This window comes from Theropithecus gelada, chromosome 5, assembly GCF_003255815.1.
Source record: "Theropithecus gelada isolate Dixy chromosome 5, Tgel_1.0, whole genome shotgun sequence".
NCBI lineage: Eukaryota > Metazoa > Chordata > Mammalia > Primates > Cercopithecidae > Theropithecus > Theropithecus gelada.
In genome coordinates, this window is record NC_037672.1 from 21409560 (window position 1) to 21434040 (window position 24481).

Genomic DNA, 24481 nt, shown 5'->3' on the forward strand with positions numbered 1-24481 from the left:
TTAATGGGGCAGATGACTGGAGAAAACATTTTAAAAAGACATCCAGCTGCATGCCTCAGAGGACCCACTTTCTAGTCCTTCAACTATTTCTAAGGTTCCTTCTTACCTAAAAAAGTGAAAAACAGTATACAGTAACTATATAATCAAAACACAGTCTCGGAGGTGGAGACTGAACATCGCTGTTGCTTGTTGTTGTTATTATTTAACAACTGATGGAGGTATTCTGGGGATGCTATTCTGCTGCTTAGTTATCCTGAACACTTTATTTTTTCTCTGCATTAATGGTATGTCATGTTTTCTACTGTTAAGTACTTATGTGTGAATAAATGTGAGAAAATGATAGCTTATCAGTAGCATATACATTCAGAGTCAGGAATGATGGTGATGCCAGACAACCACAGATTATCCACATGGGTGGCTGAGCTAGGGACATCTTTGCTCTCTGATGGTTTGATAGACACAAACTTTGTTTCATGTATAAAATTATTTAAAATATTGTATAAAATTGCCTTCAGGCTATGTGAATAAGGTGTATATGAAAAACAAATTTTGTTTTTAAACCTGGGTCTCACCCCCAGAATATCTCATTATATATATGCAAATATTCCAAAATCCGACATAAAAACACTTCTGGCCAGCTATGGTGGCTCATTTCTGTAATCCCAGCACTTTGGGAGCTCAAGGTAGGAGGATCTTTTGAGGCCAGGAGTTCAAGTCTGCAGTGAGCTATGACATCACCACTATACTCCAGCCTGGTGAAAAAGCAAGACCATGTCTCAAAAACAAAACAAAACAAAACTTTTGATCCCAAGCGTTTGAGATAAGATATGCAACCTATATAGCAATATGATAGTTTTTAATAACCATAAAAACCATTTATATTGATGTAGCCAGAAATAGTCATGTGAAGTTAAAGTATGGGAATATTTTGAAGTCTATCGTTGAAGTAAGTGTATGTGTCTATTGTGAAATGTTTACCGCTAATACTAGTATCGATTTGGTATATGTCCTCTTTTTACTTTTTACTTTTTACTGTAGTTGAAAAAGTTATTAAAAAGTACAGAATTTTCAGAAAAAAAAAGAGATATCACAAGTGGTACCATGAATCCAAGGATTAATATGGAGAAAATGTTTTTCTTATAGGGATCATTTCAGCCACTGTTGCACAGAAATCACTCATACTATCTTTGAAAAAAAACAAAAGGTCTTTATAGATCACATACACTAGTGTATTAAAACTGGAACTAACTTTAGAAAACTATTTTTCAGCATTGTAGTCATTCGAATGCCCAGAACCTTGAGTTATTGTTGTATCCCAGCGTGAGTTTATGAGGACATGACAAATAATCCTTTCTACAGTTACAACAAAGGTCTCAGAGGATGACACTTTCTGAAACCGTCTCTTACCCCTCAGTCACACCAAAATATAAGCTTGAATTAAGCTACCCTAGCCCAGAGAGCCTCTCGCCAGACAGGTCTGTCTACTGCTGATCCTCCCTCAGGCCTCAAGAGCACACACCATTTGCAACTGAAGAAATTAATAGGTTCTGTGAAAGTTCTCACTGTGTGTAATTGTTCTACTTTAGAATGTGCTATAGAAGGCCGGGCGCGGTGGCTCAAGCCTGTAATCCCAGCACTTTGGGAGGCCGAGATGGGCGGATCACGAGGTCAGGAGATCGAGACCATCCTGGCTAACACGGTGAAACCCCGTCTCTACTAAGAAATACAAAAAATAGCCGGGTGAGGTGGCAGGCACCTGTAGTCCCAGCTACTCGGGAGGCTGAGGCCGGAGAATGGCGTGAACCCGGGAGGCGGAGCTTGCAGTGAGCTGAGATCCGGCCACTGCACTCCAGCCTGGGCGACAGAGCGAGACTCTGTCTCAAAAAAAAAAAAAAAAAAAAAGAATGTGCTATAGAAATCACTTGTTAACCATACTCAGGCATACATTGTCCAGTAGAACTGTATTGCATCAACTGTTGCTTTAAGGATGGTAGATGGACCACATTCCAATGATTCTGTGCGGCGAATCCTGTCTTGCTGTGTTATGTAAGGCTCATAGGAGAGTCAAGAGAAATACACAAATATGCTTTGTTTTTTTCTTAATAGAGAAACTGTATTAACTCTGTGTGTAGGTATGTGTCTAAATATATATATTTATATGTGTAAACAATGAGTATGTATATCTAAGTATACATGTTATATAAAATATGTGTGTATCCATATGTATCATTAATGATTTTTTTTCATGTCTGTCTTTCTTCTCTACCAGACTATGAGCTTCTGAGAGCTTTTCTTTACCTCTTCTTTTTTTGAGATGGAGTCTTGCTCTGTTGCCCAGGCTGGAGTGCAGTGGTGCAATCTTGGCTTACTGCAAGCTCCACCTCCCAGGTTCACGCCATTCTCCTGCCTCAGCCTCCCAAGTAGCTGGGACTACAGGCACCCACCACCCCGCCTGGCTAATTTTTTGTATTTTTAGTAGAGACGGGTTTTCACCGTGTTAACCAGGATGGTCTCGATCTCCTGACCTCATGATCCGCCCGCCTCGGCCCCCCAAAGTGCTGGGATTATAGGCGTGAGCCACCGTGCCCGGCCTACCTGCTTCTTTAATCATTCTCTCCCACTTTCCATTATTCCCTATTGCATTATTCTGGAATCTAGACTTATTATCTCGATGGAATCTTGCTAATCTTCACAGCTTGTCCAAACCTGCACGTAGCTTATTTTCTTATTTGTTTACATTTTTATGTTGTTAGCCTCCCCCACTAATATCAGCTCTATGATGCTCTTATTTACTTTTTATGGCACACACTGTTGGTTGCTGCCACAGAGCAGCAACTTTTTCTCCCTTAGAGCTAGGTAATCACTTTCTCAGCCTCTGTTAGTGGTCATATGGCCCAGTCCTAGCCAAGAAGAATTAATGGCTGGGCTGTTCAATATGGTAGATGTGAAACCGGAATATCTGAGACAGGTCTTGGTTAATTTAGAAAGTTTATTTTGCCAAGGTTGAGGACATGTGCCTGTGACACAGTCTTAGGAGGTCCTAATGACACGTGCCCAAGGTGGTCGGGGCACAGCTTGGCTTTATACATTTTAAGGGGGGGGGGGTGGCTTCCAGGTCACAGGTAGGTGAGAGACAAATGGTTGCATTCTTTTGAGTTTCTGATTAACCTCTCCAAAGGAGGCAATCAGATATGCATTTATCTTGGTGAGCAGAGCGATGACTTTGAATAGACTGGAAGGCATGTTTGCCCTAAGCAGTTCCCAGCTTGTCTTTTCCCTTTAGCTTAGTGATTCTGGGGTCCCAAGATTTATTTTCCTTTCACATAGTCTCTAGACACATGTGGGTAACTAAATTTATTTATGTATTTATTTTCTGAGACAGGATCTCGATCTGTCACCCTGGCTGGAGTGAAGTGGTAGGATCCTAACTCACTGTGGCCTCGAACTCCTGGGCTCAAGGAATCCTCCTGCCTCAACCTCCTGAGTAGCTAGGAAAATGGGCACACACCACCATGACCAGCTAATTTTCTTTTTTTTACAGGATGGGGTCTTATGTTGCCCATAATGGTCTCAAACTCCTGAACTCAAGCCATCCTCCTGCATCATCCTTCCAAAGTGATGGAATTACAGGTTTGAGCCACTGCGCCTAGGTATAAATTTTAATTTTAATTAATTAAAATTAAATAAAACTAAACATTCAGTTCTTTAGTCAGTCTAGCCATAACTCAGGTGATCACAAGCTACATGCCACTGGTGGATACCATTTTGGACAACGCAGATTATAGCATAGTTCCAACATCTTAGAAAGTTATTCTGGTCAACACCAATGTGAGGGGAAGTTGACTGAGAAGCTGCAGGATGGAGTGGGTGTGTGTGTGTGTGTGTGTGTGTGTGTGTGTGTGTGTGTGTTGAAAAGAGGCTTCCATGAGAAGACCTCTCTCTCACTACACCCATTCTTCATACTTTGGACATGGTCTTGTGAAGACATTGACCTGTGAGACCTGGAGCTGAAGCAGGTATTTTGTGACCACCAAACAGCCTAAAGGAAAATTCCAACATAATAAAAGGGAAGGGAAGGAGAGAAACCATCTAGGTCCCTGAGGTGATAGTTGAACTGCCAATCAACTCTCTGGATTTATTTATCAACAATGAATATTCCCAGGTGTAAGCCACTGCTATTACGATTTTCTAGGGCCAAGAACAGTGCCTGACACATAGAGAGAACTCAAAAACACTTGTTAATTCACATAGTTAAATTTTATTCATTTTTATGTTCTAAACATCACAGTTCCTTGTCTATATTGGCTAGTGACTAAAAGTTTTGTTAGAAATAAATATTTTGAATAACTAGGCATAAACTCCCAGCTAAAGTCAAATAACTTGAGATGACTGACTAAAGTGCAGTTTTCTGTAGTCAAATGGAAATCTTTAGTTATGATGAAATTAACAGTAGAACAGCAATTTTTAGCATTTGAAATGTCTCAATGACACCTCTTTAAGCCCTGTTAATAAACAGACATTCTCTGTTTATTTTTGCATCATTTAATGTTAATTTGTTAATTTTGACTGCTTAGTTTATAGTTTTGGGCATTACATAGCATGTGCTATCATATGAGGTTGGTCACTATTCAGGATCCAGATAGGAACAGCAGTAGTATCTCAAATAACCTCTAGCTTCTTTAGACAGCATTAGCTCCTGTTCTGTCTTTCTAGTTGCTAGAAATAGTGACGTTCGACAAGTCACTATATCTCATCTTCCAAAATGAAAGCTTGAACTGGAATCAGTTTTAAAGTGCTATGATTTTTTTCCTGCTGAACCATGAATTCTTCTTTTGTTTGTCTACTGCAGTCAGACTATTATTGGAATGTATTCCTGTGACAGTTAAATGCTCTCTTTAGATGATGAAATACCTTTCTGAAATGGTATATTCTTTACCCACTCCAGTGTAATTACCATCAATTGTAAATATAAGGAAGAAATATGAGGCAAAAATTGACCATCAGTGCCATGTGGAGAATTACTTTCATGCAATGGTAGTTTCCAAGTATACCACCAGGCAGGTGAGCACAGATGTCATCGAATAGGAAGGCTCACAGTTCAAATTAAGATGCGCAAATCACACAGTTTATTACATCAGTCTAAAACAGTGAGAAGCAGAGGAAAGAGGATAGATTAATCCATGAAGCATAGGGTACAAACAGATGAAAGATCACATTACCTGAATATCATACAATGCTCACATGAACTGTCTGGATTAATTCACCTTTTTGTCTTTCTCTTGCGAAACTCAGCCACATCAGCTTTTCCCACTGACGGTGTGATTACGAAAACCAGAGTTGAGGTCTAAGAACAAAGTGGCCCAACATATGTAAAATACACGGGGCCAGTTGCTTTATTAGAGAGATCTAGGGGCAATGATGCCTGGCCACAATTATAACCTGCCAAATAGCCCAGTAAGCATTTATGTACTTTATTATTCCTCTTGGACAGAGGATATGTGGGGCCAGACTGTATGTCACCAATGGGTGGCTTATTTTCAGTGCAATAAATATTGAGTGCCTCATATGCCTCATACGCATAATTTATGAATTAGTGAATATTTGGTGCATACTCAGTCCTTCTACTCTTTACTGTGTATAAGTAATTTTCTTATTTGTTCCACTGTGTTTTGCCAGTTTACCACATATGTACTCAACTTACTTTTTCTATGTGTCATAAGCTATTGGCTTCTATACTTAGTATTATATATTCTCCTTGCTTTCCCCCTTATTTTCCATAGCAGAATTAAATATTCCTAAAAAATACTGATAAAGTATTACATGACAGAAGAAAGAACAGAGTTAGGGAGAAATTTGAAAATATAGCCCACACCAGAAATATAGCTAGTTTCCCCCCAAACCATTGTTTTCTGAGTATCTGTTGCCCAAAGATAATTACGATATGCCTTTTCATTTTGGCTATCTATGTTATTATCAGATTTTGTCCTGATAATACCAACTGTAATGATGATGATCTGTCAGTCAATTAATAACTATTAATGATAGGCTCAGTAGCAGATTTGCCAATCGTGAAATTTCATCAAAATCTTTTTTCTTAAGCAAAGGAAAAATTTTCTACTTCCTTTGTGTCAGTTAATATACCAAAATCCATTTATTGAGTCAAGCAGAATGAGAAGGGATATTTGAAATTATGTCTTTATTAACAAAGTAATTACAGTGGTAGTCTTGAATCTACCTTTGAACCAATATGTTAATAACACAAATAACTTCCTGTTATTTGGACTTCTACATTTATTTTTTAATAGTTTGTTGTATCACTTAGAGGCCTCAAACATTATTACATTATAAATAATTTGGTTGTATAAATTAGTGAAATACAAACAATTTTAATTTAAGGCTGTGCATGGTGGCTCACGCCTATAATCCCAACACTTAGGGAGGCCAAGGCGGGTGGATCACCTAAGGTCAGGGGTTCAAGGCCAGCCTGGCCAAGATGGTGAAACCCCATCTCTACTAAAAATACAAAAAATTAGCCGGGCATGTGGCGGGTGCCTGTAATCCCAGCTACTCGGGAGACTGATACAGAGAATTGCTTGTACCCGCAAGGCAACGGTTTTAGTGAGCCAAGATCACACCACTGCACTCCAGCCTGGGTGACAGAGTGAGGTTCCGTCAAAAAAATAATAATAATAATGTAAATGCATTATGTTAGTCATTACATGAACATTTCTAGTACTTTGGTAATACAATTATTTTAGTTGACATGTCAATAAATCAAAACACATTTATATTTTTGTATAACTCCAAGAATGCTAAATTTAAAGGAAAGTACTTGATAAGCATTGAGTGCCTCATATATATTTAGTGAATCATAAATATTTGGTATATATTCAGTCTTCCTATTCTTTACTACATGTAAGTAATTTTCTCATTTGTTCCACCATTTTCATCTGTTCACTACATAGACAGGAAAAACAATTGATTTTGAAGTCAGGAAATCTGGATTAACATATTGATTCCAGCTTTAGCTGGCTTACCTTGGGCAAATTACTTAACTTCTTGGTACCTAGTTATCTTCCTTTTCTGTGAGGGTTCAATTAAATTAAATTAAATACAGTTTTTAAGACATAGGTCTCACTCTGTCACCCAGGCTGGGGTGCAGTGGCATGATCATAGCTCATTACAACCTATACTTCCCAGGCTTAAGTGATCCTCCCGCCTCAGCCTCCTGAGTAGCTGGGACTACAGGTGTGCGCCACCATGCCTAATTTCTTATTTTTTGTAGAGATGGGGTCTCGCTCTGTTGCCCAGGCTGGTCTCAAACTCCTGGGCTCATGTGATCCTCCTGCCTCAGCCTCCCAAAGTGCTGGGATTACATGCCACTGTGAGCCACTGCACCTGACCTAATTGCATGTAACTTTGAAAACATCTAGTAGATGACTTGCCCATAAAGGTGCCTAATAAGGGTTGGCTGAATATGAATCTAGCCCATTGCCTCGTATTCCAGATGAAGAAACTGAAACCAAGAGAGGTAAAATGAATGTGTCTAAGGTTATATCCTCAGTTCATGTAAAAGTTTGAACCACAACTCTGGGTTGTGGTGTAATTCCATTCCCTTATTAACCTGTAATCAGATTTTCTTATAAATCTAGTCAAACATTATGATTTAGATAAGTCACTCACTAAATTTCTGTTTCCCTACCTGCAAAATTGAAGGGTAATAATTGTCCCCCTACATTCCAGCAATATTAGAAAGGTGAAGAGATAACACATGGGAGAAACCACAGGGAAAAACATTCTATGTAGCCGTAACATATCATTATAAACATAAATTTGAAAAGCATTTAATCTTTAGTAACACTACATTGCAATTATATATATCAGTTTCTTTCATCTCTAGATCTCTAAATCCCAACAATGTGAGTGCTGTGAACATTCTTAGACAACAATTCCACCAGCCAGGCAAAATGGAGAATTGAGTCAATCATACAGAAAAGTCAGGAGAAAGCAAGCCCATATTCTTTGCATTGCCTGACTTTTACAGTCCTATTTGTCCAATGAAGTACCTCAGTTGTCCTCATCCCTTTGTAAGTGAATATCCATCATTCTGCAGATTAATATACATACATTCAGCTCAATAAAAGCTTCTGAATGTATGTTGCATGAAAGAGGAAAGCTTTTGTCTTGTTTATTACTGTATTTTCAGCACTTTGAATAGTGCCTGGCATGCAATAGACACTCCATAAATATTTACTGAAAGAGGGAATAAGCAAAAGAATGGATAGTATTTCTCCATTCATCAATTTGAAGGAAACCTCTTAATTATGTAAGCATAAAAATAAAGCGAGAAGGTAGCCATTGCCTTGAAAGGGTCTTTTTTTTTTTTTTTTTGAGAGAGTGTCTCACTCTGTCACCCAGGCTGGAGTGCAGTGGCGCGATCTCAGCTCACTGCAACCTCTGCCTACCAGGTTCAAGCAATTCTCCTGCCTCAGCCTCCCAAGTAGCTGGAATGTGCCACCACACCCAGCTAATTTTCGTATTTTTAGTAAAAACAGGGTTTTGCCATGTTGGTCAGGGTGACCTCGAACTCCTGACCTCAGGTGATCCACCCACCTTAAGCTTCCCAAAGTGCTGGGATTACAGGTATGAGCCACCCCGCCCGGCTTAAAACTGTTCTTTTAAACATCTTAACTTTAGCACAGTCATATGCTCTTACTAAAAAATAATAATAATCTCATGCCCTTACTGAAAATTCCAGACTATTTATAACATTGCCTATTCAACATTGCCTCTTAAATGTTTAAAACGGTCCTCAGACTCAATGTCTTCCAACAGCATCATGATCCTCCCCTGCAAACCAGTCTTCCTCCAGGATTTCCTATGGTGGTGAAAGGGGTAGGGGAAGTGTCATATGAGTAAACTTACTTAGGGGCAAAGGAGTTTCTTGGGAGAAGGGAAGGAAACTCTGAAGACCAAGACCCTTTTGACATATAGTAGCATTACGTCTCTCTTAAGTGGTCTTGAGGTAGTTCTATTGTGACTAAATAACATTTTAGCTGCACTCTGGGAGAGGGAACAGCCTGTGGAAGGATCCTGTAGCTGGAAAGAAAATGGAATATTTGGGAAAATGAGAAAAGACCAGGGCAGTGAAGCAGAGAGAAAGAGTGCTAGCCAATAAGACTGGTGATATAGAAAAAACTAAGATCCAGGGAGGCTTGTGACTTTGTTTATTAAGAATGATGTTTTTGGCCAGACATGATGACTCATGCCTGTAATCCCAGCACTTTGAGAGGCCGAGGCTGGTGGATCACGTGAGTTCAGGAGGTTGAGACCAGCCTGGCCAACATGGTGAAACCCTGTCTCTATTAAAAATACAAAAATTAGCTGGGTGTGGTGGTGTATACCTGTAATTCCCAGCTACTTGGGAGGCTGAGGCAGGAGAATGACTTGAACCTGGGAGGTGGAGGTTGCAATGAGCCGAGATCATGCCATCGCACTCCAGCCTGGGCAACAGAGCAAGACTCCATCTCAAAAAAAAAAAAAAAATGAGTATTTTTCACTTTAGTAAAAATTGGAAGTCATTGAAGGATTTAAAGCACAGGAAAGGCAACAAAAGTTGCATTTTTATATGCCTCTTTCATCTCCTGTGTTGGGATTGGAGGGGGATGAGAGACTGCACAAGAATATTCTGGGAAACCATTAGGAGCCTATAGCCATAGATCAGAGATTCAAGCAGCTTCAACTAGAGAGTTGGGAATGGAGAAGAAAAGAAGTAGGTATTTTTGATAACACAATATTTAAGAAACAAGACTCATTTTCATGGTTGTTTGGATAGAGGACATAAGGGAGGGAAAATGTCAAAAATTACTCTCAGTTTTTTCCCCGAGTGGATGTGGATGCCATTCATTCACCACAATGGCAAACCCTGGAGGAAGACTGGTTTGCCAGGGAGCAGCATGATGCTGTTGGGAGATGTTGATTCTGAGGTCTACTTTAAACGTTCAAGAGGCAATGTTGAATAGGCAGTGTTATAAATAGTCTGGAGTTTTCAGCAAGGGCGAGAGATTATTATTATTTTTAGTTAGAGCATATAAACTTTATTTGAAACCATAGGTGTGGATGGGATTCCCTAGGTAGAAAAATTAGAGTGAGAAAGGAAAAAGGATAAGGTAGCATTTATCCTAAAGAAAGCCTACTTTTTAATTTTTATTTATTTATTTATTTATTTGAGATGGAATCCCACTCTGTCGCCCAGGCTGGAGTGTAATGGCATGATCTCAGCTCACTGCAACCTCCGCCTTCCCAGTTCAAGCAATTCTCCTGCCTCAGCCCTCAGAGTAACTGTGATTATAGGCGCCCACCACCACACCCGGCTGATTTTTATAGTTTTAGGTTTCACCATATTAGCCAGGCTGATCTCGAACTCCTGGTCTCAAGTGATCCTCTCACCTTGGCCTCCAAAAATGCTGGGATTACAGGCATGATCCACTGCATCCTGCCAAGAAAGCCCACTTTTAAATGCTGGAAGAGGAGAAGGAAACGAAGAGACGGAATAAGAGAAGGTGTTGACAGCACAGAAAGAATGACAAGAGAACACAGAATGAAACTTAAGTGTGGCATTTCCTTACGAATAACGTAGTCAGAAACTAGTGATAAATCCCTGTGATCATTTGATGTTTTCTTCCCTTGCCAAGTTAATGAGATCACTTACTGTCAAGCAAGATTTCAAAACCCTTTGTTTTTTAAGAACTCTATGTATTTTAAATTAACCCTGCTTAAATTGCCTTCAGAAACACCAAAGGAGTTGAACACCAATTTAAACACAAAAGAGGAAGAAAAGACTAACACCAAAAGCATAAAATCCCCTATCCTACATGCCACACCCAGCTACACCCTGTCCTCCCCACCCCTGAGCAAACATATCCTTTTACCATTGGTGGCACAGCTTTTTATGCAGTTGCCTCTGAGTTTTACTAGTAAGTATGGAAATTCCAGCTGACTCCTCTTCAGCTGTTCCAAGAGTCAAAAGAGAATAATTATTTTCTTTGTGTCTCTGCTCAGTTCTCAGGAGACAGAACTAAAAATTTCTTGCCAGATGGCACCTGAGGATGTGCTTCTGAGGATTTTACTGTTATCAAGTTATTATGGCGGGATGGCTGAGAAGTCAATCGTTGAATCAGGGCCAACTTTTTTCCATTTGTGGCCCTTGAAGATAAATATTTAGTCTAATGTTTACAAGGTCTCTACCAAAAGCTTATTCTTTGGGCAAAAATAGATAAAAGTATTAGGGCAGACTTTTAGAGAGAATTTTTCTTTGTCTCCAGAACATTAGAGTAGGGGTCAGTAAACTTTTTCTGTAAAGGACCAGATGGTAAATATATGAGCTTTTGCTGGCTAACACAACAGTCTCAGTTGCAACTGCTAGGGTGAAAGCAGCAATAGACAATACATGAATGAATGCAACTGTGTTCCAATTAAACCTTATTTATAGCCATGGAAATTGGAGTTTCATATACTTTTCATGTGAAATTATAATTTTATATGATTTTCATGTTGTTATTCTTTTGATTTACTCGCTATGCACTTAAAAAATGCATAAACCATTGGAACTTGTGGACTTCATAAAAACAGATGGTGGATTGACCCCTGCCCTAGAGGAAGACCATCATGGCAGCTTTCCTCCTAAGTTGTCACCACCTGCTTCCCTCCCCTAATAAGTAATTCAGAAAATTCAATTCCAGTTGTTGAAAATGAAAATGTTAAACCTTAGGGGTAAAAAAATCCCTAGCAATATTGGAGTTCGGTTTCTCCAACATTCTTATTTAAGGCAATCTTAGTAGTCTGCACCATCCGAGGATAGCCATTTGCTTGTGGTTGATAAGACATAATGGTGACAGCTCAGATAAGGCTCCCAACTACAAATTCTCACAACTCAAGCTGAGGTTGAATCAGAACTGTTGTCAGTAAAGATGGTGTCTGTCAATCTTTGGGCTGCAAACACTAGGACAGAGCTGTGATTGTTGCTGCAGATGTTTGAAATGTAATTAAAAGCACTTAGAGCCATTTTGAGAGGGAATCTAACCCAAGTTGTTTTTCTTTTGGTATCAGCCTGTAAAATCAATATGAATTCTTGAAATTCATTTTGAATGCTCAGGAGCCCTTAGCCTGAAATGACCTTAGGCCAATAATGTCTAGTAGGATAGAATGTGGTACAACATTTTTACAGTTATTTCATTCTCTGTATTTGTTCCTGGCTGTCTGTCATAAATTTAAATATTGGTGGGAATGCCTCAAGCCCTCATATTGAACAGGTAACCTCAACTTGCACCATCTACCAGAGACACAATCCTGGTAAAAATGTAAAGACAAGGATGAGAACCAGCTCCCTTGGGAGTCTTTCTTCATTGGCAAATGGATTTAATTCACATCTTAAAGTTTCATAACAGGAATATATTCCAACAAGAGTCTGCATGTTTTCAGAATTTTTAGAAGTTTTTCCTTGCAAACAGGCTGCCACCACCATTGTTGCTAAGAGATAGCACTAGGGCAATCATTTGTTCCTCTCTGGTAATAGGGACACTCATTTTACCAGTAAAGTTATCCAAGATATTCAACAAGTGCATTTAGTCACAAAAATTACATCATCTGTACCCTCTTTAATCCTCTGGAAAAATAGAGTGAACCAACCAGCCAAACCACTTAGATTCACCTAGGAACGTTAACTGCCTACTCAGAGTCTTGACTTGAGCCCTGATGATCCCTCACTCCTGCCCCTACAGTCAACATTGATTATCCCCTTATGAAATAATTACTGGCAGGCCAGGGAGGATCCATAATCTTTTTGATTTTATGAGACTCTTATTTGATTCCATCCAATATATGTAAGTACTGCCAAGGTTTTATTAAATCCACTTTTGCTTATCACCAGCAGGTCAATTTTATCTTTCCCCTAGACATCCCACCATAGCCCTTACATGAATTTTAGGTTAGAAACCTAGGCTTCTGGAAAAAAACAACCCTGAATCCAGGTTGAAAGGACCTAACTCTGACCTCCTAACCACCAATACTGCTGCAAAGTTATAAAGACTACAACCTTGGATAGATTTAAACAACAAAACTGAAACTGATTTGACAATGGTATAAATTTGGAATTCCTCATTGTCCTGTGTAGTTATTTAAGAATAAGCTTATGGTTGTCTTAAACAAAATGGAGGGAATTGTGATAAGGTGTGATGGTTAATTTTATGTGTCAGTGTAACTGGGTTATGAATGCCCAAATTGCTAGTAAAACAATATTTTTGAGTATGTCTGTGAGGGTGTTTCCAGAAGAGGTTATCATTTGAACTGACAGATTAAGTAAAGAAGATCACCCTCACCCATGTTGGTGAATATCATCCAATTTTTTGAGGGCCCAAAGAGAAGAAAAAAAGACAGAAGAAAGACAAATTTGCTCTCCCAACTTGAGCTGGGCCATCCGTCTTCTCCTGCCCTCAGATACCTGGTTCTCAGGTCTTCAGGCTTGGATTGGAACTAAAACACCAGCTTTCCTGGATAATGTCACAGAAGGAGAACAGATCTGGCTTGCAGAAAACAGATCAAGGGACTTCTCAGCCTTCATAATCACGTGAGACAACCCCACTAAACATCTCTTTTTGTCTCTCTTTCTTTCTCTCTTCTGTTCTATTCTATTGGTTCTGTTTCTTTGGAGAACCCTGACTAATACACAAGGCCAAACATGAGGGCAAACATATAACTTTCTCCCATTTTCTCAACCTGCTGACAAGGCCAGACATATATGCTTCCCCTTTTCCCCTTAGCCAAGAGGAAAAAAAACAAAGAGACTCTTTGTCTCATGAGTGATTAGCTAAGATTAAAACTGTATTTGTCCTGAAATTAAACATAGAGATGAAAATTTCCTCTTTAGCTAATTAACTAAGCCTCTCCTGATTGCAAAACAATTTCAGCTGTAGGTTACTTGTACCTTGTCTATTACCACCATAAAAGCCTAAAGGAAAACCACCCTGCTGAGAAACTCTGATCTTAAGATCTAGGGTGTACTCCTTATAGCAACAGTAAGAATAAAATCAATCTCCTTACTTGATCAGCTTGTGTCTTTGACAGATCTAAGGCAGGTAGAAAGGGACATTTCCATCTTCCTTTTGGAATTACTTTACTGGGTTTGATCTCCAACAAGTCCAGTCATGTGAAAGAGTATATTTCTAGGTAATGAGAAGAATTACCTTAGCTTGATTGAAGCAGATCTGGAACTAGGTATGGAACTAGTAAGAAAAAAGTTCTACAAGGACCTCCCAGTAGATGATAAATAAATTATATAATTGCTGTGGATTGAATGTGTCCCCTCCAAAATTCATGTTGAAACTTAATCCCCTTTGTGGTAGTATTAACAGGTGGGCCCTTAGGGAAGTGATTAAGTCACAAGAGCTCTACTCTCATGAATATATTAGTGCCTTATAAAAGTGCTGGAGGGAACTAGCTCAGGACCCCTTTGCCTTCTGCCAGGTGAGGACAAAACATTCAGTGCAGCATCCTGGAAGCAAAGACTGGATCCTCACCAAATACCAAACCATGATCTTGGACTTTCCAACCTCCATCATAGTGAACAATGAATTTATGTGCTTTATCAGTTTCAGATATTTTTAGCACAAATGGACTAAGAAAATAGCATAAAATGCCTCATTCTAGATGAGAATGGGCACTGTTGATCATCATGGTGTCCAAAAATAGTTAATGTGGCTACATTGAGACAGGTTATGCTTCCATCACAGTATGCATATTGCAGTGGTGACAATGAGACCTGTAACATTTTGCCATGCTTATGAGTAAAATATGTGGGAGAAAAATGTTGACTTTTCAATATTAGAAACAATAAGTTTCTATTGTTATTATTTCGATATTATTTCGGTATGTTTCTGTGTTATTCTATATGTTACTTCTAAGTTTCTATGTTATTATTTAGGTAATAAGGAATTTTCAGCTCTTAATAGGACCACTTTCTTTTGTATGCTATCTATTGACTGAAACATTGTAATGTACATGACTGTGTCTTGGATCAGGTGTCAAAATATTTGTACTTTGTACAATTCAACTTCTAGGACCCTAAAGTAAATTGGTTGAAGAAATTAGATCCCAAAGATTCTTGGTGAATTTTGAAGTCTTCATCAGTATACTTCATCAGTATATTAAAAGGAGATGACAGAAGCCAAAGTAATTATGGGCTGACAGGACAGCTGGATCAGTTTCATTAAAAAGGGCAAACTTGAAGATCTTTTGACTCCAGCTTTTTAGGGGATCTAAAGTGACCTTGATGGACAGTGGAAGAAATCACAACATGGAATTCCTTGAATAAAAATTTATTGACTTTAAATAATTTTGTGTAATGCTACATATACATAATTTTTAAAAAAAAACCTCTTTACACTGTTTCTAGAAAGTCAGCATGTATTTCTGGCTCGAAGTTTCTCTAGTGTTTTCTGTGGAAGGAATAAAAATTTAGTTTCAAAAAAAAAAAAAAAAAGAAAATAGCATAAAATTGATCCTTTTGTAGCAAGTTACTTTTGGTATGTCTTTCCCTTTTTGTACCTTTTAGCCTTCAGTACTCAGTAAATTACTTTCAGTCTTTCAGTCTGCTTCCAGCTGCACCATGAAGAATTAAGAGAAGAGTCCTGTGTTCCTTCTCAGAAGAAAATGTCACGGAGGGAGCCACACCCTCTCTAGGTAGCAGAGAAACCTAATGAAAAATCTCTTAATACAGGACCAAGGTCTTTGAGGTCTGACTATCTCTTTCACCAGATATTCTTCCTGAATTGACAATTTCTAAGCTAAAGAAAGCATAACATTTTCTCTCATTTCACAGGCAGGTAGAACATGTATTGTGTGAGACTTCTTTTGAGTAGGGGTGAACACTAGCCATATAATGACATAAGATACAATGAAATAAGAAAGTAATATTGGAAATTTAACTCTTTGGTTTTTCCCCTCACTTATATAACTAGTACATTTCAATGATTTAGGACCTCCCAAATGTCTCTGTAATTCATCCTCTGCTGATAATATAAATACAGTGTAGACATATGGACTTAAAACTTAGAAGCAGGCCAGGCGTGGTGGCTCACACCTGTAATCCCAGCACTTTGGGAGGCCAAGGTGGGTGGATCACAAGGTCAGGAGTTTGAGACCAGCTTGGTGAACATGGTGAAACCCCGTCTCTACTAAAAATATAAAAATTAGCCAGGTGTGGTGACACACACCTGTAATCCCAGCTACTTAGGAGGCTGAGGCAGGATAATTGCTTGAACCCAGGAGGCAGAGGTTGCAGTGAGCTGAGATCACACCACTGCACTCCAGCCTGGGTACCATAGTGAGACTCTGTCCCAAAAATAAATAAATAATAAATAAATACAATAAAGATAAAGATAAGAAGCAGAAGCATTAAACTCTAAACTCTTGCTCTCAGGGAGGATGTTTAATAGTGTTAATATCCACAACTCATTTTAGAATTACTGCAAAATACAGAGAAAGAAAAGAAATTCCTGAGTTTTAAGTAACTAGGAGTATGCATTATGTGCAAAGAAAAGATGAAAGACCTTCCATTTTTACTGGAGATGATGATGTATCTGCATCAATAATGTAAACTTTGAACAATTACAGATGCAGAGACTGGAAATAATTCTCTACAAGACTGAAAGTTCTCTGAAGCTGGTAATAAACCTCTGATTAAAGATGAGAATGAAGTAGGGCCACACCTCAGAAGATACAAGAAAGAAGACTGGCAGAACTCATAAATGAAGAAGAGAAAAGATATCCAATGGATCATATTTAGAGACCCTTTTTTCTTTCTTTTTTTTTTTTTTGAGATAGGGTCTGGCTCTGTCCCCCAGGTTGGAGTGCAGTGGTACAATCACGGTTCACTGCAGCCTCGACTTCCTGGGCTCAAGTGATCCTCTCACATCAGCCTCTGGAGTAGCTGGTACTATAGGCTTGGGCCATCACACCTGGCTACTTTTTTTCCCCTCTTTTTAAGAGATAGAATCACACTGTGTTGCTCAGACGGGTCTTGTACTCCTGGATTCAAGTGATCCTCCCACCTCAGCCTCCTAAAGTGCTGGTATTACAGCATGAGCCCCCATGTCCGGCTCAGAGATGCTTTACTAGCATCTTAATCACAAACCTGCTGGACCAACTAAACACTGTCTATACTACATTACATTAAAAACAAATGTATACAGAGATTATCTATAAACGTATATATATATACCTTGTCTATGTTATATTATTTATCTACCTATCTACAGCTTATTCAATGACAGTCTTTCTGATTTGAATATGAAGGCCAAGAACTGAACCCACCTGCCCTCCCTCATGGCTTGGACACTGAGGAGCTAAAATGCCTGCTCCCCTCGCTCCCCTCTCTCCCCTGACAGTTAACTGTTTACCTTAACATGACTTTATTTTCCCATTGTCTTTGTTGGTGTGTCTTCATTCCCCAAATGCCCACCAATTCTTCACTGAAAATCATCAACAGATGGTTTGCACTCTCTGATTCTTTGAATGTCTCACCTTGCTGTTTTCAGCAATCCTGGGCTTTTGTATCTTAATCTTTACACAATTCTAACCAAGCTTCCTTGCACTGAAATACCTACCTTGAACTAAACTGATTCTCAATAAATTCTGACTTTGCTTCCCTACTGAGACATTACCAAAACTATGCAGAATGGTGTTCTCCCTTAATATAGTGAACAATATACTTAGCTTCATCTTATCAAAAGGTTATGTTAAGTGATATTTGAATAGCTGGCTTTCTACAAAATCTTTTTTAGTTGTTTTGCATAGAGCAAAATTACACATCTGGCTTTCAAGAACATTTATAAATGGCCAATTTGTGCTGTCCTCTTTAAAAGATAAATTGTAACTTCACTTAGAAGACAGCTTTCAACAGCAATCACTGTATTATCATGGTAATCTTGAGAAGTATATAATGGTCTTAGTAACTTTGCTATAAAATCTTGCAAGGAGATATGGCAGGTGAAATATTTATTATTTTTGTTGGCACATCATGACTGAGGTTGTCTTCTTTCTTGCCCTCATGTCATTTATTACATGGACTCTGTCTTATTCCTGGCGCTCTGGGGATTTGCTGCTGGGTGAAGAATGGAGATCACGTGATACCACATGAGATGAACTGCTATGACAGTGCCTGAACTCCTTTCCTAATGGCTTTTGAACAGCATGTTCTCTTAAAGTGATCCTTCCTTTGACAGAAAATGTATTATACAATGCCATTCCTGCAAGCAGAGAATTAGTATAAATATCTGAGCTTGAGCCAGATTACAGGTTTGCCAGTACTAAAGAGTATGCAGCTTCTATGTACTCTTAGAACATAGGAACTCATATCCTATTGGTTTACGTGCCCTAACTCTGTGCTAAAAGGACCTGTAGTATTTAGTACTGAAACCATATATTGTCTGCAATTTATTTCAAACAGTCTGGTGGGGGTTAGGGGAAGATTTATAGATGAAACAAGCTTAGCCTTGAAGGCCGGGCGTGGTGGCTCACGCCTGTAATCCCAGCACTTTGGGAAGCCAAGGCGGGTGGATCACGAGGTCAGGAGATCAAGACCATCCTGGCTAACACGGTGAAACCCCGTCTCTACTAAAAATACAACAAATTAGCTGGGCATGGTGGCAGGCGCCTGTAGTCCCAGCTACTCGAGAGGCTGAGGCAGGAGAATGGCATGAACCTGGGAGTCGGAGCTTGCAGTGAGCTGAGATTATGCCCCTGCACTCCAGCCTGGGTGACAGAGCGAGACTCCCTCTCAAAAAAAAAAAAAAAAAGATTAGCCTTGAAGTAGATAATTTTGAAGCCAGATGATAGATGCACAGGGATTTAGTACATTGTTCACTCTACTTTTGCATATGTTTGAAAATTTTCATAATATAAAGTGGAAAAAACGCCACATATTCAGTTGGGAAGTTGGTTCTAAGAGTTGTATTTGTTAGCAATTGTTTTGGTTCTTTCAAAGGGTCAAATCTGGTATAGTCAAGAGATACAGGCCGGGCGTAGTGGCTCACGCCTGTAATCCCAGCACTTTGGGAGGCTGAGGCGGGGCAAATCTCTTGAGTCCAGGAGTTTGAGACCAGCCTGGGCAACACGGTAAAAACCCATTGCTACAAAAAGTTCCAAAAAAATTAACCAGGGACAGTAGTGCATGCCTGTATTCCCAGCTAATAGGGAGGCTGGAGTGGGAGGATCGTTTGAGCTCAGGAGGCAGAGCCAAGATCACACCACTCCATTCTAGCCTGGTGACAAAGTGAGACTCTAAAACAAAACAAAACAAAACAAAACACCATTAAGAAGCTTGGAATGATTTGAAATCAGTGCTGAATGAAGCTCTAGGAAGAAAAGTAAGTAAAAAAAGGGAACATTATGGGGCTATCAAAGTATTTTGCTAAATTTCAATTTATGAAAAAGAAATGAGTATACCTCAAATAGTTCAAGATTTTATCTAGTCTCCCAGTGTTAGGCAAAGGACTAGTTTTGATTCATTTTTATAGCATGAGATAGAATCCTTCAAGATGTTCAAGTGAAAGAACATTACATAATGGTTTAGAGTAAAGCAGAGGTATGCAATTTTTTTCTGAAAAGGCCCAGGTAGTAAATATTTTCAGCTTTGCAAACCATATGGTTTCTGTTGCAAGTGCTCAATTCTTCCATTATAGCACAAAAGTAGCGATGGACAATAAGTAAGTAAATGAGCCTGGCTGTGTTCCAATGAAACTGTATTCATAAAAATGGGCAACAAGCCACATGAAGTTTTTCGGTTCTTTATCAGAGTATGAATTCTGGAATTAGACAGACCTGTGTTTGTATCCTGACTTTCCTATTTGTTAGCTATGTGACCTTAGGCAAGTCACTTGATCACTTTGAACTCTAGTTTTCTCACTTATAAAATGGGAAATTACAATATCTGCCTCATATGACTGTTGAGAAGAATATGTAAGATGGTGCATGTGAAGCATCTAGCTAAGTGCTTGGTGCCAATAATTATTAACTATTATTAGTCAATGCTTTTTTGGGTACTATGTAATGTAATACTTATATAGTTACATGCATTTTACCGTTTTCTTAGCAGGCAGCACTAAAAGCTTTTGACATTTAAGAAACTGAGATTCAAGTGTAAAATATCTAAGCAGAATTATCCCAATACACTGGTTTCATCACCATCACCATTGTTATTGTCACCTAGTTGAGGTTCTAGTTGATCTACCTGATAATACTTTTTTCTACTTCTCTCTACAAAATTGACCCCTAATAAAGACACAGAAGTCAGGCTTAGATGGAAATTAGTATATCAGCTTTACTCCTGATAAAAACAGCAAAATGTGGTTTAACCCATGGCCACCAGGGTTTTCAGATATCCTCCTACATTAGATGATTTTACCTACTGAGTCATAGACAGTGTTGGACAACCATGTTCCTCCCCTTTGCATGATTCAAATCTGACTTAATAAGCTTTGTGCTTGGCAAAAAAAGGTGACAAGAATGCATGTATCCTTCCTGTAAGCTGGCTCCAAGAGAAAAGAGTTTGAGCTGGACAGACCCAACTTTCTTCTCCCATGTTTACAAATAAGATAAATAAGAGGAGTAGGAAGAGAATTCATGTGTGTTACTATAGCTAAAGTCTGTCTCCGAGAGAATACAGAAATAGAGAAATGGAGGATTTCCACCGGTCTCTAATACTAAGTCAACCATGTGCTGGGGAACGGTGCAAGAAGCACCGTTTTGATTGGCCTGTGGAATCTTTACAACAGCCCTTTGCGGCAGCCTTATGGATAAACAGCCTTAGAGAGGGAGTGATGTGTCTTCTCCAAGGTTGCCCAGGAAGGAAGTAGTAGAGCCAGGATTCAAATCCATGTTCAGGCCGGGCGCGGTGGCTCAAGCCTGTAATCCCAGCACTTTGGGAGGCCGAGACGGGCGGATCACGAGGTCAGGAGATCGAGACCATCCTGGCTAACACGGTGAAACCCCGTCTCTACTAAAAATTACAAAAAAAACTAGCCGGGCGAGGTGGCGGGTGCCTGTAGTCCCAGCTACTCGGGAGGCTGAGGCAGGAGAATGGCGTGAACCCGGGAGGCGGAGCTTGCAGTGAGCTGAGATCCGGCCACTGCACTCCAGCCTGGGTGACAGAGCAAGACTCCGTCCAAAAAAAACAACAAAAAAAAACAAAAAAAAAACAAATCCATGTTCAGTTCCTCGACTCCAAAGCTCAGGGAGCTCTTGCTGCCAAACCTGTGCCTTCTGAAAATAAAACAGACAACAAACCAAATGCAAACCAACAGCAAAGGCAATAGTTCAATTTAGACCTTGTGTTTGTGAGCCCGCATTGATGCAGAACTATCAGTACTTCATTTTCCAGATGTTTACAATATATTTGCTTAATAGATCCTCTCTTGGATTTTGTCTGAGATCTACGGCTGTTGCTTTTAAAAACTTCTATATTTTATTTTTTAAACAGAGCAACATAGAGCTACCTTTAATTTTCTGACTTCTACACTACTCTTCTCTTCATATCAAATAGCAGTGCTGAGATTCCATCTACAAATTCCTTCAGCTTTTGAGGATGTAATTTGCTTGGTCCTAGAGACTTAAATTCACTCAGAGTGACTAAGTTCCCTTTTTACTATCTTTTCAGCTATCTTGGGCTAGAATTCCTTTTTTTTTTTTTTTTTCTTAAATTGTACCTTTCTAACTTGAAGGAGACCAAATAGAAATATTTTAGTATTCTATCACCTGTTAACAATGGGTTTTTTTTGTTGTTTTTTTTTGGGGGGGGGGGTTTTGTTTTTTGTGTTTTTTTTGTTTTTTTTGTTTTTGAGATGGAGTCTCACTCTGTCGCCTAGGCTGGAGTGCAATGATGCAACCTCAGCTTTCTGTAACCTCTGCCTCCTGGGTTCAAGTGATTCTTCTGCCTCAGCCTCCGAGAGGCTGGGATTGCAGGTACCTGCCACCCTATCCAGCTAATTTTTTGTATTTTTAGTAGAGACGAGATTTCACCATGTTGGCCAGGTGGGTCTCAAACTCCTGACCTCAGGTGATCCACCTGCCTCGCCCTCCCAAAGTGCTGGGATTACAGGCGTGAGCCACTGTGCCGGGTCCATTGTTATCCTTGAAAAGTAGGCCTATCCCATCATTTATTTTCTTGCTCCGAACAGTTGAAAAATCCTTATCATCTTTAATGTTTTTAGATACCTAATTCACTTAGCTTTTTGCCTTTCTGGGCATTGTTAGAGGTTCCTATTACTCTCTTATATTCAGCTTCCAGTGTTACCACATTACATCATAGCATGGATGCAACAGTAATTCCCCATAAGGTCATATAGCGTACCTTTCAATCTGTTCTCAATACGTAGTATTGGTATTGAAAGGCAATTTGAATCAAATTGTCAGGTTCCATTTAAAAAATGAGTAAGATATTCTGACATTTCGATAAAATTATGTCCTTTAAGATAGTCATACATTTAAAATTTCTATTAAAACAACCAACAAGATTACCTTACAAGGTTTTTTGTTGTTTTTTTTGTACTTTTAATTCTCTTGCTTTCCCAATTGCTACAAACTTTTTTAAAATGTGAAATCTGTTGTATTGCTAGATAATGCTAGTTTTAGCGAAGACCGGTTATAAAAAATTTGGTGTGTTTTAGGGAATTTGGTTTAGATTGCCCTTCAAATACAAAATTGATGCTACTGACCTGCCATTAGTAGGATACAAAATTTGAGTTATTTCCCCTGTGTTGGTGATGGATTGTGCTGCCTGAGCCACTGGCACTCCCTTTCACATTAGCCATTGTGACTAATCGCAGGCATTTGCAAGATGATTAGCCAAGATTAGGGGTACAGGCTGTGATTATGAAACAGATTTTTTTCTTTATGTGAAAAATTGCTAGTTTATAATACCATTAAATTATAATTTTGTTCCATATTCTAGTCAATGGTAGGTTGTTAATAGCAATTTATATTCTTATGACTATTTATGTGCTGTTTCTATGATAGCTCCTGAGTAGAGCACTGTCCCGTCCTTGTTTTTCTCTCCTTAAATGTTTACAACTGTCAAATGTTCCAATTTCACTGATACAGAAACAGTAGTTCATTTATTCAACAAATGTTTATTGAACATTTACATGTCAAACTCTGTTCTAGCACTGGGGATACAGCAGCAAACACATCAGTCCTTTCCTTCCTTGAGCTTTTATTTTGTTAGGGGGAAAATAATACATATAATTACTTATAATATATATGTATATAGGTCAAGGCATAAGTAGATACATAGAAAGAAGAATATATTAGGGAAGGTAAAAGGGCCAGGGAAGAAAATTGTTTATACTTTATAAGGTGATTAGGGAAGGTCTTACTGATAAGGAGACATTTGAGCAGAGATCAAAAAGAGTGAAGGAACAAACCATACGGTTATACAGAGAAAAGTTTTCAAGCAGATGAAAAAGCAAGAGCAAAGACTCTAAATAAGGTAGCATGCTTGTAGGTTCAAGAACCACCAACAGGTCCTTGTGAAACAAAACACAAGAGTGAGAATCACAGGAGATAGTCAGAGAACTAATGGCGGCCTGATCAAATATGACCACAAGGCCTAGCATAGGATTTTGGCTTTTACCCCAAGTAAGATTGAAAGCTATTGGTTGATTTTAGGTAGAGGAGCTGCTTGATCTGACTTTTACAGTCCTTTTGGCTGCATTTAAGGTTAGACTTCAGTAAGATACATTAGTTAACTATTACTATGTAACAAATGGCATCAGCATTCAGCAGCTTAACACAACACCCATTTTTGTGGGTCAGAAATTGAGCATGGCTTTGCTGGGTCATCTGCTTAAGGGTCTTCACAAATTTGTAATCAAGGTGTTGACTGGGGCCTCATAAATGCAAAGGTTCAACTGGGGCAGAATTTACTACCAACTTCATTCAGTTTTCAGCGGGGTTCAATTCCTCAAGGGGTGTTGGACTGAGGGCCTTAGCTCCTTGTTGGCTAATGGCTAGAGGCCATTCTCAGTTCTTACCCAGTAGTCCTCTTCATCAGGACAAGCAAATATGAAGAGCCAGAGAGGAAATCTCAGTAAGATAAAAGTCAGTCTTTTGTAACCTAATCATAGAAATAACATTCTGTCACTTCTACTGTGTTTGTTTCATTGAAAGCCAAGTATGGAAACAACTGAATTGTCCATTGATGGATGAATGAATAAAGAGGCTGTGGTATACATATACAATGGAATATTATCAGCCTTTAAAAAGAAGGAGGAGGCTGAGGCAGGAGAATCACTTGAACCCGGGAGGCGGAGGTTGCCATGAGCTAAGATCATGCCATTGCACTCCAGCCTGGGCAACAAGAATGAAACTCCGTCTCAAAAATAAATAAATAAATAAAAATAAAATAAAAAAGAAGGAGTAAAAAAGAATG

At 39.0% G+C, this 24481-nt stretch overlaps 1 non-coding gene across 1 annotated transcript; it reads left to right on the forward strand.

Moving 5' to 3' along the window:
- The first annotated feature begins 14690 nt into the window (after positions 1-14690).
- Positions 14691-14826, forward strand: LOC112625615. The gene has a single exon (XR_003119696.1). It is a non-coding gene; the product is annotated as a small nucleolar RNA SNORA1 (small nucleolar RNA).
- Positions 14827-24481: the final 9655 nt, after the last annotated feature.